This window comes from Hordeum vulgare, chromosome 3H (genome assembly GCF_904849725.1).
Source record: "Hordeum vulgare subsp. vulgare chromosome 3H, MorexV3_pseudomolecules_assembly, whole genome shotgun sequence".
In the NCBI taxonomy this organism is placed as follows: Eukaryota; Viridiplantae; Streptophyta; class Magnoliopsida; order Poales; family Poaceae; genus Hordeum; species Hordeum vulgare.
In genome coordinates this window covers 536,175,799-536,189,823 of record NC_058520.1, presented here as the reverse complement: position 1 = coordinate 536,189,823, position 14,025 = coordinate 536,175,799, and positions in this window count along the sequence as shown.

The window sequence follows — 14,025 nt, the reverse complement described above, 5'->3', positions numbered from 1 at the left end:
CTCTTTCCACTCTCTTCTTCCCTCCTTACATTCCTTCTCTCTCCCTCTCATCTTCTTTGTCTCCTGCATAGACCGGATATTAGGCTGAATTTAGTGTGTTGACGAGAGTGCGTTCATGTTTCTTGAAGCACTGATGACAGCTTTGTCATCGTTGTTCATTACCATGGCGTGTTATACATTCAACATATCTTGTCCAGTGACCATATATGATTGCTCGGCTACAACCTGAACCAATGTTCTGACTTTCGAATAACTGGAAACATAATTACTCGGCTACAACCTGAACCAATGCTCTGACTTCTGAATAACTGAAAAACACCTTTGTCCCACCCACCCCAAACTTGAAGCATGCCTAAGGTTATAATCAATCAGCCATGGCAAGGCCAGGCATATATAAATCTGATGCATACACATTGAACAAACGGAGTAAGATAATCTATGCACGCATGTTACGATTTTGAATTCACAGGTTAGAACGCCCCCATCAAAATCCACAGATCTCCTAATTTAATATATCATGCCAAGTTCGTAGCCTATTCCCAACCCTATCGTGTCTCGTCCACAGCAGAACGCGATAGCCAGCGGCTACAAGCACATTGAACGAAATCACAGACATAAAGGAATTGCAGTGGGCTTGCAGGGAGATCTGAGCGAGTAGGTCGGGCCAGGGGCACCGACAGCAAGAGGGGTACCTTCGGGGAGCTGGGGCAGCGGGAGCGCGTCGTAGTCGCAGGCGCACGCGTGGCAGGCCCCCGGCGAACGGTCGAGCGCCACGGCGACGTGCGAGTAGAGCGGCGGGCCGACGATGTAGGCCGGGACGCCGAGCCCGAGCAGCGCCACCAGCGCCATCACCGCCGCGGGGCTCGGGCCCCACGACGACGACGAAGACCCATCCGCCATCGCCTCCGCGCCGAGGGCGGATGGTGGGACGGCCGCGCTATGCTGCGCTGCGGGGCGAGGTGGAGTGGTGGGGTGGGGACTGAGGAGCCGTGCTTCGTCGGTGGCTCGACGTCCGGTCTGGTGGTAATGACATTTTTTATGCCCATGGCCTGCGTCGTCGTGGGCGGAGGAGGACATGCGGCGTCCGGTCGGGGCCGGGGCGGGGACCCTGGCACGCGCCGCCAGGGAGCAGAGGCCGGATCTCGCCGCCACGGAAGCCATGGGCGGGCTAGAGAGCACCCAGAAGCCAAAGTGGGAGGAGTCTGCAAGGGATCTGGATCTGGTGGGGGAGAAGGAGGGTGTAGACTAGCTGCGAGGGGAGAGGGAGTCGCGGTGGGAGGCGACTGCAAGGGACCTGGATCGAGGAGCGGGCTAGGGTTCGGGTGCGCTGAGAGAGAGGGGGTTGCTACCAGAGAGAGAGAGAGAGAGAGAAAGGATCAGAGGAGTGCTAGGATGGACAGACGAACGGACGGATGGATGGACAGATGTTTGCCATGTCATCGATCCATCCCACAACTAATTTCACCAATCAGAGTTAAGCTTATACTCCCTCCTTTCCTAAATATAAGTCTTTCTAGAGATTACACTAATAAAATACATACAGATATATATATAGTGTAGATTCACTCATTTTGATTTGTATGTAGACTCCTAGCGAAATCTCTTAAAAGACTTATATTTAGGAACGGAGGGAGTATAATTTTGTTTTTTGTTTCTTTTATACCCCCTCTATAAACTATTTTAAAAGTGTTTGCATCACTAGAATAGTGATCTAAATGCTCTTATATTATTTTACGGAGGGAGTAGTTTTTATCCTCTTAATCACGGTAAACATTTAAGATATTAACCTCATTTTCCATTTTTCGGATGCTTAAAATGAGTTTTTTTGTGAAGGACCTACCATATATTTAATGCCAAGTTGGACCAAATCATTTTTCTAAAATACTAGGCATATTTAATGTACAATTGACCAAATGGTTGGGTGTCAAAAAAAAATTATCCACCTCTCGTGAAAAAGACAAGTTTTCCTTAATTCACTTGGAAACGGGTCAAATTTGAACTGTAGCTGCATTATAGTTTGCTATTTCTTTTTTCCAAAAATATTTTTTAGGTACAGAAGTATCTACTTCTTCATAGATACTCGAAAATATTTGCAAAAATCAAGCTAGGATGAGGTTGCTTCACAAACTAGGATGAGGTGGGATAGAATGGACCCACGAGTGACATGTCAACATAGTTAGAACATGTTACGACATTTTTATAATCATCGTAAAAGTTATGACGATCTCAACTTATGCGGTTATGACGTTTTTGACTCACATCGTCGTAATTTATATGTAGATTTGATCCCCTCAAACGGCTTACGACAATCTCGGATGAAATCGTCATAGATTTATGACGAATTCATCAACGACATCTGAAAGAACGTCATGTATGAGCATATTTCTTGTAGTGAGCGCCCGCGCGTAGCTTCAGCAGGTGCGCTAAAATGCAGCTCGCGCGAGCAGCCGACGCTTGCCATATGTTGCATTTTGGACACATATTGAACATAAGATGAATTTCAAACATCAAAACAAAGACACAAACAAATTCATGATGACATAAAGTTCATGCCCACAAGATCATCCAACCAAGTTCATGTCCACAAAATCATCCAACCAAGTTCATGCCCACAAGTTCAAATTCATGTCCACATAAAGTTCACACTAACGAATGACCCATCAAGAATCAAGCCTCGTCCTCGTCTTCATCTTCCTCTTTCTCTTCGTTTTCCTCTTCCTCCGATTCATCATCCGAAGCGGATTCTTTATCCTCCTCTTCATGGTCGCGCACGACATCATGCGAAGGTGTTGGCACACCGGAAGACATGCCGCCCATGGCGCCCGAAGGTGCTCCCATGCCTCCCATGGTGTAGTTGCCCCTCTTCCTTTCGGTGCGTCGACAATGCCCTCACCATCCTCGTCCACCTCAAACTCATGGTCATCGAAATGCATGACATTTGTTTCAGACCAATGAGAATTGTTGGACGAACACCCATAGTTGACATATATGCCTCATCGTTGACACTATAAAGGATATACAACGAAGCAAATGAGCTATCTATATGTATGCATTCAGAAAATAACAACAACAAAAAGTTGGCGATTTTTTTACCATTGGTGCATTTCCTCGAACACCTTTTGCGCGTCGGCCGCCGTCTCAACAAGTGACCTCGCCGGCCCTTCGGTAGCCGTCGCGGCCATCGCACACCCTGCAAGTCTCTTCCTCGACGGCTTGGAGGAGCCGGAGCCGTCCGCCGCCTTGTTCTTCTTCGCAGGAACCCTGCCCTTCTTCGGCCGCGCCGCATTTGGGAGCTTCGAGAGGGGGGCACGTGGGTTCACGGCGGGCACCGGCGCGAGGCCACCCGCCCTCGAGGTCATCCGTGGCGGCATGAAAAGGCCGCGCGCGACGCCGGTGCTTGGAGGAGCGCCGGCGGAGGCGAAGCCAAAGCTCCCTCGCTAGGGCTGCGGTAGCGGCGGCGGCCGCAGCAAAGGGGTCGCGGGTGTAGAACGGGGTGAGGGGGGTGCCGGCGAGGACGTCCATCGGGTTAGTTAGCCGGCAGCGGCGCGCAGTGTAGATAGTGTGGCACGATCGCTCGAGTGTGCAGCGCGCGGAAGCAGGCACACCAAATAAGCAGCGCGCGATGGCGATTCGGACAGTGCGCTGTACTCTATATGCCGCGCGCGCGTTTATCACGCGCCCGCTGGAGCACCTTTTGCTATTGTGCGCGCGCTAAGAAGACAAATTTTGCGACGCGGTACTGTTTTAGCGCGGCTGTTGTAGATGCTTTTAGAAATAAAAGATGCAGAAATAAAAATCGGTTGTGAACTATGAAAGGGACCTTGGTCTATCTTTTTTTCTTGAAGTCATGGAGTATTTTCAGAGACAGATAAATAAAGGTCCATGGCAACCTTTGTGCTTACCAATGATGCCACATGCCATCATGAGAAGGATAACAAAAACAACCATCTTTCCAGTACTAAAATCACACAATCGCCATTGGTTTTGCGAGCCGCAATAGTCACCTGTCTCCAAAGACCAGATCAATTTCATTGTGCAAAACACACGGCAGGGGACACGCTACATGCTTCTCTAGCCCACTTCTAAGATTACCTATAGACATCATCGAGGAAAATACTCATTTTCGTGCACACCACCTCCATCGCATGGAACCAAAGCATTGGGTGACCATTAGCTTCCGAATGATCCACCAGATCAGATGAAGGAACAACATGCTAAAACCTACATCCTTTATTCATTATTGGTATCGTAGCAAGCACCGTCAAACAAGGGCGGAGCAGGAAGGGCTTATTCCAATCCAAGAACACCGTATTCTGCCACCCCTTCGTCATCCTCCCCAAGAATAATATAACACAAAAGCATGACCTTTTCCTTGCTTTGCCACCGTGGATCTATGCAAGGTACACCACAACAACAAAATCCATGAGGTCCTTTGGGATCGTGTACGATCGAGAAGGGACGTCTAGAGGGGGAGGTGAATAGATTACTTGGCAAATTAAAAACCTTAGATTTTCCTAATTTTATTGGTTGGCATGTTTTAGCTATTCGAACAAGTCTAGCGCACCCTACACATGCAAGCCAACGAGTATGACAACAGAAACTAAAGACATGCACGTGATAGTAAGGAATAGAGATAGGAAGATCAAGTGCAAAGATGACACAGAGATTTTTGGCGTGGTTCCGATAGGTGGTGCTATCGTACGTCCACGTTGAAGGAGACTTCTATCCACGAAGGGTAACGACTGCGGGAGTCCATGAAGGGCTCCAACCACAAGGGGTCCACGAAGATGCAACCTTGTCTATACCATCATGGCTTACGTCCACGAAGGACTAGCCTCACTCGGGGTAGATATTCACAAAGTAGTCGATCTCCTTGCCCTTACAAACTTCTTGGTTCAACTCTACACGAAGTCGGAGGCTCCCAAGTGATCCCTAACCAATCTAGGATACATCATTCTCCAAAAGGTAATAGATGTGGTATGGATGATGAACGCCTTGCTCTTGTGCTTCAAAATATAGTCTTCTCAACACTCGATCACCCTCTCACATATTTGGCTTGGTAGAAGAGATTGATTTGGTGAAAAGCAACTTGGGGAGGCTAAAAATCGAGATTCATGTGGTCGGAGTGGAATGTCTTGATCTCAACACATGAGTATGTGGTTCTCTCTAAAAAAATGGATGGGACAAGTGTTGGCTTGTTCACCGAGAGATTAGGGTTGGCTCTGGATTCTGTCTAAGGAAAACTTGGTAGGGCTGAATGGAAATAGTTAGTGGCACCAAATTTTGTTGTTTGGGTTTTGACAAAATGTTTTTGTGGGAGAATAATTGATGGAGTTTGGTGGCTAACTTTAAGCACTTGAGCAATCAGATCATCATAGATAACTCATCCCCCTTTAATAGTATTGACTTTGCTATAGACTGAAATGTGATTTCTCACAAAATGCAAAATGTAGAGTCTTGAAGCTTGAAGCTTGGGCAATCATATTCTTCTCCTTCCTTTTGGTTTATCCTCGCATTCCTAGCCAACAATATCTTGGAATGGATCTGAAATACTAGGTAGAACCACTAGTACAAGAGATAATGCATGTTGTCATGAATTAACAAAACTACCAAGGGAGCATATGTGCTTTCAATCTCTCCCTTTTTGGTAATTGATGACAACATACAATTAAAGCTTCAATCTAAAATAGGCGGTGATATATGATAGCTTTAAGAGACATATGGCTAGTACAAGCTCCCCCTAAATATGTGCAATCCCCTTTAAGGGATAGTTGCTTTGGAATGCATGAGTGCACACACATAGTAGAGAGGAGATGACAAGTCATATGTTCCGTGGCTATATGCATCACATAGAAGAGAATGAGATATGGCCACCTTACCAAGACCAAGTACCTTACCCTTGGAGTTGTCCCCAAAAGTCACATATCTCTGTGGTCCACGGTTTGGTGCGATCTCGTGAAACATGTCCCTATCTTCGGTCATGTGATCGGTGCATCCACTATCGAGAATCCACTCTTTTCCTCCGGACATGTAGTATTTGAAGTTTGCCACGAGGCTTAGACTCTTCATAGTCTTCTCACATTCAATGTCAAGCCTCTCATCTTCATCGTAGTATCCATGTTCCACATCACCATTGTCAAGTGGAATATCCTCGTCACAAAAATCAAGAGATCCTTTAGAATTGTGACTATGACAATGTTCAAGTTTATGAATGTGAATGGCTTCAACAATGATATTATTGATGGTTATGACATCTCCTTTACCACACATGATACTATGAAGCTCAAACAAGTATTTATCAAAGTTGGGATCGCTAGGATTCATTTTTTGAAAGGCAATAGTTTTATGGAGTATGACATCAAGGTTTTTCAAAGAGTAATTTGGATATATATTATCTAAATCTTTCCACAAAGTATACGCACACTCAAAGTTTATCATTTGATCAAACACAATTCTTGGCTATCCTCTGATGTTGAGATTGTTAGTTCTAAGATTACTAAGCATATCAATTTATTCCTCATGTGAAGGATGTAAGGGATCAGTGGGAGGCATATAGGGAGTTTCAACATAATTTCTCAAATGGAATTCATCAAATAGATCAAGCATTTTTTCTTTCCATTCACTATAGTACTTCTCAGTGAGAATAGGCACTCCGCAACAAAGAATTCCCAAACTAGGCACATCCATCTTCCTCCAATGGCGATTGAACCAAAGCTACGGAGACCAAGTCTCTAATACCAATTGTAGGATCGAGAAGGTACGTCTAGAGGGGGTGAATAGACTACTTAGCAAATTAAAAACCTAAACTTTTCACAATTTTATTGGTTGGCAAGCTTTAGCTATTCTAGCAAGTCTAGCACACCCTACACATGCAAGTGAACGAGTATGGCAACAAAAAGTAAAAAACATGCACATGAAAGTAAGGAGTAGAGATAGGAAGATCAAACGCAAAGATGACAGAGAGATTTTTGGCGTGGTTCCGATAGGTGGTACTATCGTACATCCACGTTGATGGAGACTTCAACCCACGGAGGGTAATGACTGCATGATTCCACATAGGGATCCACCCATAAGGGGTCAACGAAGAAGAAATCTTGTATATTCCATCATGGCATACATCCATGAAGGACTAGCCTCACTCATGGTATATCTTCACGAAGTAGGCGATATCCTTATCCTTACAAACTTATTTTTTCAACTCCACACGAACTCGGAGGCTCCCAAGAGATACCTAACCAATCTAGGAGACGCCACTCTCCAAAAGGTAATAGATATGGTATGGATGATGAACTCCTTGCTCTTGTGCTTCAAAAGATCGTCTCCACAACACTCAATCACTCTTTCACAGATTTGGCTTGGTAGAAGAGATTGATTGGGTGGAAATCAACTTGGGGAGGCTAGGAATCAAGATTCATATGGTTGGAGTGGAATATCTCGATCTTAACACATGAGTAGGTGGTTCTCTGATTCTCTCTCAGAAAGTGGATGGTGCAAGTGTTTGTGTGTTCTGAGTGCTCTCTTGGCGAATGAGAGGGACGTGGGTGGGTATATATAGGCATTTCCAAAAATCCAACCGTTACAACATTATTTCCCAACTCGGTGGAATCGAATTAAAAACTCGGTTGCACCGACTAGTGCAAAATGTGGCAACTTTTGGCATTTCGGTGAGATCAATATATATATATATATCTCGGTGAGTCCGATTTTTTCTGGCCTAGGCAGTTACACACACTCGGTGGCACCAATTTGCAAAACTCGGATATTCTGACTTTTTGGAGATGGATACCACAGACTTAGTCACTGATTTTTGGCGGGACCAAGATGGAACTTGGTGTCACTCAGAGGTTAGAGTTGGCTCTGGATTCTGTCTAAGGAAAACTCGGTAGGTTCGAATGGGAATAGTTGGTCGCACTGAATTTTGTTGTTTGGGTTTTGACAGAATGTTTCTGTGGGAGAATACTTGAGGGATTTTGGTAGCTAACTTTAAGCACTTGAGCAACCAGATCATCATAAATACCTCATACCTTTTAATAGTATTTGCTTTACTATGGACTCAAATGTGATTTTTCACAAAATGCAAAATATAGACTCTTGAAGCTTGAAGCTTGGTCAATCCTATTATTCTCCTTCCTTGGGGTTTCTCCTCACATTTCCAGCTAACAATCTCTTGGACTGAATCTAAAATGCTAGGTAAAACAATTAGTACAAGAGATAATGTATTTTTCATGAATTATAAAAACCACCAAGGGAGCATATGTGCTTTCAGATCGTCGCAAGGTTGTTGAGAGGACGTGGATGACACCTAGAGGGGGGTGAATAGGCGCTTTAAAATAATTATGGTTTAGGCTTGAACAAATGCGGAATAAAACTAACTTTTAATTTGTCAAGCACAAAACCTAAAACAACTAGGCTCACCTATGTGCACCAACAACTTATGCTAAGCAAGAAAACAACTAAGTGATAGCAAGATATATAACAAGAAACAATATGGCTATCACAAAGTAAAGTGCATAAGTAAAAGGCTCGGGTAAGAGATAATCGAGGCACACAGAGATGACGATGTATCCCGAAGTTCACACCCTTGCAGATGCTAATCTCCGTTTGGAGCGGTGTGGAGGCACAATGCTCCCCAAGAAGCCACTAAGGCCACCGTAATCTCCTCACGCCCTCCCACAATGCAAGATGTCGTGATTCCACTAAGGGACCCTTGAGGGCGGTCGTCGAACTCGTACAAACAAGGTTGGGGCAATCTCCACAACTTAATTGGAGGCTCCCAACAACACCACAAAGCTTCACCATAATGGAATATGGCTTCGAGGTAACCTCAAATGCTCAGGAAAATATTTACAACCTAATTGAAGACCCCAGACACTTGCCCGGGGGTTTACACCACAATGATTGAGCTCCGAGGCACCAGCAAGCTTCTAGGATGCCAAAGCTGTTGAGGAACATCGCATGGGAAACAAAAAATTTCCTACGCGCACGAAGACCTATCATGGTGATGTCCATCTACGAGAGGGGATTTCCGATCTACGTACCCTTGTAGATCGCACAAAAGAAGCGTTAGTGAACGCGGTTGATGTAGTGGAACGTCCTCACGTCCCTCGATCCGCCCCGCGAACCGTCCCACGAACCGTCCCGCGATCCGTCCCATGATCCGCTCCGATCTAGTGCCGAACGGACGGCACCTCCTCATTCAGCACACGTACAGCTCGACGATGATCTCGGCCTTCTTGATCCAGCAAGAGTGACGGCGCTCCGGAGGTTGGTGGTGATCTAATCTCAGCAGGGCTCCGCCCGAGCTCCGCAGAAACGTGATCTAGAGGAAAAACCGTGGAGGTATGTGGTCGGGCTGCCGTGGCAAAAGTTGTCTCAAATAAGCCCTAATAGCTCCATATATATAGGAGGAGGGGAGGGGAGGCTTGCCTTGAGGCTCAAGGAGCCCCAAGGGCTGCGCCACCAAGGGAGGAGGAGTCCTCCTCCAATCCTAGTCCAACTAGGATTGGAAGGTGGAGTCCTTCTATCCTTTCCCACCTCCTTTTTTTCTTTTCTCTTTGATTTTCTATCTATGGCGCATAGGGCCTTCTTGGGCTGTCCCACGAGCCCAACAAGGGCTGGTGCACCACCCCCAAGGCCTATGGTCTTCCCCGGGGTGGGCTGCCCCCCGGTGAACACCCGGAACCCATTCGTCATTCCCGGTACATTCCCGGTAACTCCGAAAACCTTCCGGTAATCAAATGAGGTCATCCTATATATCAATCTTCGTTTCCGGACCATTCCGGAAACCCTCGTGACGTCCGTGATCTCATCCGGGACTCCGAACAACATTAGGTAACCAACCATATAACTTAAATACGCATAAAACAACGTCGAACCTTAAGTGTGCAAACCTTGCGGGTTCGAGAACTATGTAGACATGACCCGAGTGACTCCTCGGTCCATATCCAATAGCGGGACCTCGATGCCCATATTGGATCCCACATATTCTATGAAGATCTTATCGTTTGAACCTCAGTGCCAGGGATTCATATAATCCCGTATGTCATTCCCTTTGTCCTTCGGTATGTTACTTGCCCGAGATTCAATCGTCATCATCCGTATACCTATTTCAATCTTGTTTACCGGCAAGTCTCTTTACTCGTTCCGTAATACAAGATCCCGCAACTTACACTAAGTCACATTGCTTGCAAGGCTTGTGTGTGATGTTGTATTACCGAGTGGGCCCCGAGATACCTCTCCGTCACACGGAGTGACAAATCCCAGTCTCGATCCATACTAACTCAACGAACACCTTAGGAGATACCTGTAGAGCATCTTTATAGTCACTCAGTTACGTTGTGACGTTTGATACACACAAAGCATTCCTCCGGTGTCAGTGAGTTATATGATCTCATGGTCATAGGAACAAATACTTGACACGCAGAAAACAGTAGCAACAAAATGACACGATCAACATGCTACGTCTATTAGTTTGGGTCTAGTCCATCACATGATTCTCCTAATGATGTGATCCCGTTATCAACTAACAACACTTGCCTATGGCCAGGAAACCTTGACCATCTTTGATCAACGATCTAGTCAACTAGAGGCTTACTAGGGACAGTGTTTTGTCTATGTATCCACACAAGTATTGTGTTTCCAATCAATACAATTATAGCATGGATAATAAACGATTATTATTAACAAAGAAATATAATAGTAACTAATTATTATTGGCTCTAGGGCATATTTCCAACAGTCTCCCACTTGCACTAGAGTCAATAATCTAGTTCACATCACCATGTGATTTCAACGAATCCAACACCGATATAGTTCTCGGGTCTGATCACGTCTTGCTCGTGAGAGAGGTTTTACTCAACGGTTCTGAAACTTTCAGATCCGTGCGTTCTTTACAAATCTTTATGTCATCTTATAGATGCTGTTACTACGTGCTATTCGGAAATGCTCCAAATATCTACTCTACTATACGAATCCGTTTCACTACTCATATTTATTCAGATTAGTGTCAAAGCTTGCATCGACGTAACCCTTTACGACGAACTCTTTAACCACCTCCATAATCGAGAAAAATTCCTTAGTCTATTTAGTTACTAAGGATAACTTTGACCGCTGATCAGTGATTCAATCATGGATCACTCTCTGTACCTCTCAACAGACTTTGAGTTAAAAGGCACACATCAGGTGTGGTACCCAGCATGGCATACTTCAGATTCTACGACCAAGGCATAGAAGACGACCTTCATCTATTCTCTTTATTCTGCCGGGGTCGGGTTTTGAGTCTTACTCAAATTCACACCTCATAACGCAACCAAGAACTCCTTCTTTGCTGATCTATTTTGAACTCCTTCAAAAACTTGTCAAGGCATGCATCTTGTTGAAACTTCTATTAAGTGCTTTCGATCTATCTCCATAGATCTTTGATGCTCAACGTTCAAGTAGCGCAATCTAGGTATTCCTTTGAAAAACTCCTTTCAAACAACCTTGTATGCTTTACAGAAATTCTACATTACTTCTGATCCACAATATGTCAACCACATATACTTATCAGAAATTCTATAGTGCTCGCACTCACTTCTTTGGAAATACAAGTTTCTCATAAACCTTGTACAAACCCAAAATCTTTGATCATCTCATCAAAGTGTATATTCCAACTCCGAGATGCTTGCACCAGTCCATTGAAGGATTGCTGGAGCTTGCATACTTGCTAGTATCTTTAGGATCGACAAAACCTCCTGGTTGTATCACATACAATGTTTGCTCAAGGAAACCGTCGGCAAACAATATTTTGAGATCCTATGTGCAATATTTCATAAATAATGCAGCAACTACTAACATAATTCTAACAGACTTTCAGCATCACTACGAGTGAGAAAGTCTCATCATAGTCAACTGTTTGATCTTGTCGGAAACATCTTTGCGACAAGTCGAGCTTTTCTTAATAGTGACTTATCACCATCATCGTCTGTCTTCCTTTTAAAGATCCATCTTTACTCAATAGTCCTATGACCATCAAGTAGTTCTTCCAAAGTCTACACTTTGTTTTCATACATGGATCCTCTCTCGGATTTCATGGCTTCGAGCCATTTGTCGGAATCCGGGCCCACCATTGCTTTCTCCATAACTCGTAGGTTCACTGCTGCTCAACAACATGACCTCCAAGATAGGGTTACCGTACCACTCTACAGTAGTACGTGACCTTGTCAACCTACGAGGCTTGTAGTAACTTGATCCGATGCTCGATGATCACCATCATCAGCTTTCACTTCAATTGCTGTAGGCGCCACAGGAACAACTTCCTGCGCCCTGCTACACACTGGTTGAAGTGATGGTTCAATAACCTCATTAAGTTCTACCACCCTCCCACTCAATACTTTCAAGAGAAACCTTTCCTCGAGAAAGGATCCGTTTCTAGAAACAAACACTTTGCTTTCGGATCTGAGATAGGAGATGTACCCAACTATTTTGGATATCCTATGAAGATGCATTTATCCGCTTTGGGTTTGAGCTTATTCGACTGAAACCTTTTCACACAAGTGTCGAACCCCAAACTTTCAAGAAACGACAGTTTAGATTTCTCTAAACCTCAATCTATACTGTGTCATCTCAACGGAAATACGGGGTGCCCTATTTGAAGTGAATGCGGATGTCTCTAATGCATAACCCATAAACGATAGTGGTAATTCGATAAGAGACATCATAGCATGCACCATACCAAATAGTGCGTGGCTATGACGTTCAGACACATCATCACACTATGATGTTCCAGGTGGCATGAATTGTGAAACAATTTCCACATTGTCTTAACTGCGTACCAAAACTCGTAACTCAGATATTCATTTCTATGATCATATCGTAGACAGTTTATCCTCTTGTTACGACGAACTTCACTCCGAAACAGAATTGAACTTTTTCAATATTTCAAACTTGTGATTCATTAAGTAAATACTCTTGTATCCACTCAAATCGTCATTGAAGTAAGAACATAATGATATCCACTGCGTGCCTCAGCACCCATTGGACTGCATACATCAAAATGTATCACTTCCAACAAGTTACTATCTTGTTTCATCACAATGAAAACAAGGCCTTGCTCATGTGGTATGATTTGCATGTCACTAGTGATTCAAAATCAGGTGAGTATAAAGATCCATCATCATGGAGCCTCTTCATGCAATTTATACCAACATGACTCAAGCGGCAGTGCCACAAGTAAGTGGTACTATCATCATTACCTCGTATCTTTTGGCACCAATATCATGAACATGTGTAACACTACGATCGAGATTCAATAAACCATTGAAGGTGATTATTCAAGCAAATAGAGTAACCATTATTCTTTTAAATGAATAATCGTATTGCAATAAACACGATCCAATCATGTTCATGCTTAACGCAAGCACCAAATAACAATTATTTCGGTTTAACACCAATCCCGATGGTAGAGGGAGCGTGCGACGTTTTGATCATATCAACCTTGGAAACACTTCCAACACGTATCGTCACCTCGCCTTTAGCTAGTCTCCGTTTATGCCATAGCTTTCATTTCGTGTTACTAATCACTTAGCAACCAAACCGGTATCCAATACCCTCGTGCTACTAGGAGTACTAGTAAAGTACACATCAACATCATGTATATCAAATATACTTCTTTCGACTTTTCCAGCGTTCTTATCTACCAAGTATCTAGAGTTGCTCCGCCTCAGTGACTGTTCCCCTCATTACAGAAGCACTTAGTCTCGGGTTTGGGTTTAATCTTGGGTCTCTTCATTAGTGCAGCAACTATTTTGCTGTTTCACGAAGTATCCCTTCTAGCCCTTGCCTTTCTTGAAACTTAGTGGTTTTACTAACCATCAACTATTGATGCTCCTTCTTGATTTCTACTTTCGCACTGTCAAACATCGTGAATCGCTCAAGGATCATTGTATCTATCCTTGATATGTTATATTTCATCACGAAGCTCTCACAACTTGGTGGCAGTGACTTTGGAGAACCATCACTATCTCATCTGGAAGATTAACTCCCACT